Below are 6,000 nucleotides of genomic sequence, written 5' to 3'. Positions count from 1 at the left end.
AAGATTATGAGAGTGTTGTTAGCAACAAGAGATGGGATAAGAAGAAAGAGTGTTACTTCAACCGAGAAGGTGAACCAGTTGTTCCAAAGAAAGACATAATCTTTGAAGATGTTCTTCTCATAATTCCTTCAAGAGCAGAATACTATAGAAATGTGTTGAAAGATGATATGTATGCAAAAAGGCATGAGAAGGAAATCAAATATGCCATGACATCGTGTTTGAGAAAAAGAGATGAAGAGAGAATGAAGAAGAATGTTGAAGAAATGGTGAACAATCTGAAGAGAGTTGCTGAAGAGGTTAAAGCTGAAGCTGTTAAAGTTGAGGTTATGAAGGAAATCAAAGAGGTGAATGAAGAAGTTGAGAAAGCTGTTATTGAAGAACAGCAGATTGGAGAAGATGTGAAGAAAGCAGAAGAAGAAGTAAAGAATGAGAATTTGGAAGCTAGTGATGAGAAGAAGGAAGAGCTGAAGCAAACAGAGGCAGCTGAAAATACCGAAGTGCCAATCACTGAGGTAAATTCTGATTCTGAAACCCTAAAACCGATTGAACAGTGCAAGAAATGCATGGAAACGTGCAGTGCTTATACTGAGAAAGATGAAAAGATCAGAACAAGAGATCTTGATTTCACAAAAATTGAAAACATTTTCAAAGAAAAATGCAAAGAAATGCTAGAAAATGAAAAAGTTTTAAAAGAAAATGATGAGAGACTTTCAGAAAAATGTAAAAAGTTAGAAAAAGAAAATGAGATTTTGAAAGAAAATGTTTTGAAAAAGACAGAAGAATGTGACCAAAAGGAAATTGTTTGTCAAGAAATGAAGAAAGAATATGACTCAATGAAATTGGCATATCACATTACAAAAGAGTCATATGAAAAAGTGAAAGATGAAATGAAATTTGCTCAATCAAGAATGAATTATCTTTCTGAAACAACTAAAGAGCTTAAATGAATGTATGAAATAAAACAAGGTGTTGTTAATTCCTATATTGAGGATGTTGCTAAGCTAAAGCGACAGATTGCTGATTTAGAACAGGATAACAAAAATTAAAAAGTTATCACGTGTCGTCATATGTGCTTGAAAGAATTTTCAATATAAAACTGGGAGATGGTGAGTCTGAGCAAAACAAGAAAGGCATTGGCTCAGAGTTTCATCAAGTTCACCACCGGAAAAGTTTGCATTTTATGATGAAGAAAAGGTCGAAAAAGCTTTCAACCTGGTTGATCAATTGCCAGGCAACATTGACGTAACCTATTCCAAATCTGATGATTCTCATGATTCAGAGGTGGTAGGTAAAGTCGTTGAAAGTGTGTTGAAAGAAGAGTCAGTTGATACAGGTAAATCTGAATCACAGGATGAAAATGAAGGTAATTTTCATGATGGATATCTGAAAAAACACAAAATCCGAGAAAAATTTGAATGATGATTCAAAAGGATTGGTTTATACCATGATTGGATCAGACAAATTATTCTTAGATGTTGTATTCCCAATTCAGAATGTGATTTCAGAAAAGATTGACAAAGTTTTCAAAATGGTTAAGATTGAAAAATCTGAAATTCCAAAGTTTGCTGGCAAAGGTCACAAAACTTTTTATAACAAACCGGGTTTCAAGAAGAAAAACATGAAGGCTGGGTTGGGTTATAAAAAGAAACAAAGTTGGAAAAGAAATGAAGTTCTGAGTTCTCAAACAAAGATGAGTTTTGTTCATGGAACAACGTCAGAATAAGAGAAAGAACTAAAATTTAGACGACAGTCTAATGACGAGTTCTTAGCTCAAAAGAAAAAGCAACAACCACAGGTCAAAGATGTGTCCAAGAGAACATGTTTCAAATGTGATCAAATTGGACATCTTGCACGAAAGTGTCCAAATCTGAAACCTGTTGATGTTGACAAAAGGAAATCTGAAAATGTGGAAAAACAAAAATCTGAGAATGTGAAACAAAGGTCAACCAGATTTGATTTGAAACAAACTTGGAGGTACAATACAAACAAGTTTGCTTCAATCAAAGTTGGAAATCAAACCCGACGAGGTTCGATTCAAGACAGACCTGGAATTCTCACACACCCAGATTAAGAACAACACAAAGTTGGAAAACATCAGTTGATATGACAAAACCCCAACAGTTTTGGAAACCAAAAGTTGTTGTTCAAAAACAAAGTGTTCAAAAAGACTCACATTTTTATAAAAGGGGTACTCCAAAAGGACAGACATGGAGTGTTAAGAAACCAATGATTTCAAAAGTGAATGAAATAGTTGAAGACAAAGTTGAAAAAATCATTATGAATGATGACAAAGAGTTTCCGGCTTTGAATGAAAATTATTGTGTTGAAATGCCTAAGGTCCAACAGACCTGGGCTAAATTGTTCAAGTAATTGAGTTAGTTGAATTTGCAGGTGCTCAAGAAATCTGAAGATTGTGAAAATGAAAGCTGGAGCAGCCTGACACAACGAGAGGAGGGGGCTGCTGGACCCTGTGTTGGTTGAACAGGGAGTTTGTTTGTTTTTCTATAAATAAATAAACAATATTTTCAAAAACCCTAAAAATTTGAAAAATTAAAAACAAAAAATATGTTTTTAGTTTGTTAAAAATTTGAAAAACCAAAAATATGTTTGTTTTTAATTTTTGTCAAAAATAGAAAATTACAAAAATATGTGTTGATTGAATAGGTCGAAACCCTCACGGCGGAACAAACATGATTACTTTTACAAGACTGAAAAACGGTTTTCAAACTGTAAAAATCAATGTCTTGTAAATCATGGGGGTATGTTACTTTCTGTAATCAGTGCACGAAACGCAGAAAATGGATGATGAAACAAAGCTATCAGTATCGGTTTGTCAAATTTTCTTTTAATGATTTTGCATTTTAGGGGGAGAAAAATTGTCAGAAAATCCAAAAACATTTGAAAATTTGAAAAAGCCAAAAACATGATAAAATTCAAAAATTGAGTTTTTGTGTAAAAAGAGGAAATGATAGTACATCGGTAGATAGTTACAGTATGCTAAAGAAATGAAATGATTAAATAGCCTTAAACAGTCTCACTGATGATATGCCGATAGGTTTTTATACATTTAGTAAACTTTTTCGGGATATAAACCTAAATTCAAACTTGCTTATTTGGTGGGGAACACTACTTGGATATATAGGTAACCCCTGAAATCTCGTTTGAAGGACCCCTCTTTCTGAGATACTAGGTCTTTATGCTTAGTGATATATGGGGTATTATTCCGGGACTTCTGCTGAATGGAAGTTCTGACCTAGTCCCCGAATAATACTTTCTGCATTGCTTGAAAAATAGCATCGCCCTCAGCATAAAAAACGATGAAACATTGCAAAATGATAATTGTGTGCTGTTGTAAAAAAGATCCTCTAAAGGGGACACACCTAAAGTCGAACCGTCATCTCTTTGCTGAACGGAAGTTCTGACCTGAGCTCTCATGATTTCGCATTTAACCCTTTACAGATATCATCTAGGTATATTCACCTCTAAGACTGAATATTGAGATCTGGATACGGGAGTATATTCAAGAGGTGGGACACATGAATGAGTTTAAGTTCTTAAAACACCTAATTCGTATCCTGAATCAGTTGAAATTTGTGTGAAAGTTTAAGTGGATCAGTATACCGACAATCTAAGTGAATTGTTTAATTCTTAATGTGTAACTAAGCTCAACGGTACTTGTGACTTGTCAAAAAATGATATGATCCTCTGACGCATACTCAAACAAAAATATTGTCTGTAAATATGTTTGTAATATTTCTTAATTGTTTTATATTTTCAGAAAAATACAAAAATGTCACACCCCGACCGCGTATAACATGCAACCGCGGCGGAAACGTCGGGGAGTGTTGAGACAGAATTAATTGTTTCACAACTATGGCATACAAAGTTATATTTTATTTATTAAACACAAGTGTTACATTGTTTCAAAACAGGAAATAAAGTGTTCAGAACATATTCAAACTAAGTCTATCTTCGTTTTATGTCTTTAAGGCACAGGTCCGCCCTACTGTCACAATCGTCATCCTAAGCGATAGCTCCTGAAAACACATGTGAAAGTAGGTACGTCAGCATAAAAATGCCTGTGAGATACATAGGTTTGGTGAAAATGGGATTCATAACATTTAATAACCGTCAGTCATGAACCTTGTAAATTGTTTTGTTTTGTAAATCATGTGAAAAATGATAAGATCAGATGATATGTATAAATAAAATGTAAAGTTAAATGAATAACCTAGTAAAATGAGTTTATATAAGATAAGTTGTTTGTAAAAATAATGTCTTGTGAAGAATATGTTATTTGTGTAAAACGTAGTATGTCTAAACTGAAATGATTTGGATAACGCTACAATATGTAATATTATACAAACACTTATATATAGGAAGTACCAGCGGCGTATCCACCATGTTTGTATCATATTACATACGCCACGTTACTCAAACCATTTACCCAAACCAACCACCGATATAAATTGTTCATATATAAATCAATTGTCAAGTGTTATTGTGTAAGCCATATCAAAATGTCCATGTCTAATGTAAACCACCAAATGTGTATATCAATGTCAAATTGTTTATGTTTAATGTAAATCATTGTAATGTGTACCCAAAATATCATGTATGGCATGTGAAAACATATCAATTAGGCCATAGGTAAAATGCACAAAAACGGGGTATTGAATTAAACATAGTTTAAGTCAAAGTTATGTTTTGTGGAAAAATTGCATGCTATACTGATACAAACATTTATGCGGTATTGTGAAAATGCATACATTCAAGCCTTTGTGACTGTGGTGATAGACCTTTAAACAAATTAAAGGTCTATATGTGTTATTGTTTATCGTATTCGGTCATTCCTTCCAATCCAAACAAACCCGAGATTTCAGGAATGGGAGTTGTCAAGTCCTATGGTACCATTACCTACTAACGGGCGGCATGATCGGTGTTAATGAATGTACATTGTATAATTTGAACAAACCAAATGTCATACCAAAATGTGAGCATGTGATGAATAAATGTACTAAGTACGCACAAAATGGGCATACATAGCATAAAATGTAGTGTAAAATGTTGTACTAAGTACGCATACAATGGGCATACATAGCATAAAAGTCATGTAAATCAATGTGCTAGCATGCTATCAGTCAACACACGTAGCAGAAATGTAACGTAAATCAATGTACTAAGTATGCTAAGTAAACATACATAGCGAAACAATGTAATGTAGATCATGTACTAATAGTGTACTAATGAGCATAGCAAGTATATGATGTGAAAACAGGAAAGCACGAAAGTAACAAGTAGGCACATGTGTTTCTCCCCAAAACAGTATGGAAAACAGTAAAAGAGGGGACTATGTACTCACCTGAGATTGCTTAGAAGTCCTTGTGTAATAATCACACAATGTTAGAGATCACGGAATATCAAACGGCACCTAATAGGTAGCTATATTAATATACCGGACCAAATTCGGAAGATTGGATAGAATGAGGGTTCGTAAACCAAACGAGTATAGAGACTCGTGTAATATGGTTTAACAAAGCCTACATTCTAAAATGAAACCTAACCTAAGTGCTTACGACCCATTACGACCCGTTTAGGTAGCTTATGCCACTTTAACGCGTCGTTCGCATAAAACGCGTTCGGAACGCCTAACGTCGTGACCACAAGGTATAACCTCGGAAGGTTATTCCCTATATAACTATGGTCACCTAATGTGCTTGGTCGGATCCTAAAGTTCGACCAAATGGGTCGGGTTCGAAAGCATAAGCGATTGTTTAGATCGCTTACCTTACGACCCTATATAAGCACTAAACTAAAAGTGACGAGCTAAGCATGTTAGAACAAGCTTAACTAAGTTTAGAAAACAGGTTTGGCATCAAAACAAACGGCTTTGATACCTATGAGTAGTTTGGTTACGAAATACACAAGAATGCTCATTTTGGCTGAAACTACGACTCGTCACTGAGCCTAGATAACGTGGTGATCAGTAGGTGTAGTCAC

The sequence above is a fragment of the Helianthus annuus genome, chromosome 5, assembly GCF_002127325.2.
Source record: "Helianthus annuus cultivar XRQ/B chromosome 5, HanXRQr2.0-SUNRISE, whole genome shotgun sequence".
Taxonomy (NCBI): Eukaryota; Viridiplantae; Streptophyta; class Magnoliopsida; order Asterales; family Asteraceae; genus Helianthus; species Helianthus annuus.
The sequence above is the reverse complement of the archived record's forward strand: the minus strand, read 5'-3'. Positions refer to the sequence as shown.